The 517-nt window shown below is 51.5% G+C and overlaps 1 protein-coding gene and 1 long non-coding RNA gene across 2 annotated transcripts in view; both read left to right on the top strand.

Moving 5' to 3' along the window:
* The window catches only part of LOC111647266 (NEDD8 ultimate buster 1-like), a gene marked incomplete at its 3' end in the record, with an annotated part of 5079 nt that overhangs the window by 3194 nt on the left and 1368 nt on the right, over nucleotides 1–517 (top strand). The window lies entirely within an intron of this gene.
* Nucleotides 14–394, top strand: LOC147817228 (uncharacterized). The gene is made up of 2 exons (XR_015436542.1): nucleotides 14–187; nucleotides 286–394. It is a non-coding gene; the product is annotated as an uncharacterized LOC147817228 (long non-coding RNA).

The following is a 517-nucleotide window of genomic DNA, read 5'->3' as shown; positions in this document are numbered from 1 at the left end:
ACACACACACACACACACACACACACACACACACACACACACACACACACAGATCAGACAGGACTGTGTTGGTTCTCCTCTCAGACACTTGGCGGTTGAGTGTGTGTGTTCCTCTGCTGCAGGATTGGAGACGACCACGGCCTCAAATACATCAAACTGATCCTGAACGGGAAAACGCTGTGTGTAGGTGAGTCAGCTGATCCATAGATCAATCAGCTGATCATTTTCCACTGCTCTGTTTCTGTTGTCTATCACTGACGTGTGTGTGTGTGTTGGTCCTGGCAGACCAGCGTCTGGATGAGCAGGGCGTGAAGAACCACAGTAAGATGATGGTGCTGAAGGTGAGCGACGCCGAGCTGAAGCGACAGATGAGTGAGGAGGAGCAGAAGAAGAAGGAGCAGAACGAGAGTCTGCAGAGGACCCAGAAAGGCTTCCAGATCCTGTCAGAGAGAGGTGTGTGTGTGTGTGTGTGTGTGTGTGTGTGTGTGTGTGTGTGTGTGTGTGTGTGTGTGTGTGT

This window comes from Seriola lalandi, unplaced genomic scaffold (genome assembly GCF_002814215.2).
Source record: "Seriola lalandi dorsalis isolate HSWRI2012SDOR001 ecotype SW California unplaced genomic scaffold, Sedor1 jcf7180002054984, whole genome shotgun sequence".
NCBI lineage: Eukaryota > Metazoa > Chordata > Actinopteri > Carangiformes > Carangidae > Seriola > Seriola lalandi.
Note: the sequence above shows the minus strand (reverse complement) of the source record. Positions and strands in the feature narration are given on the sequence as shown.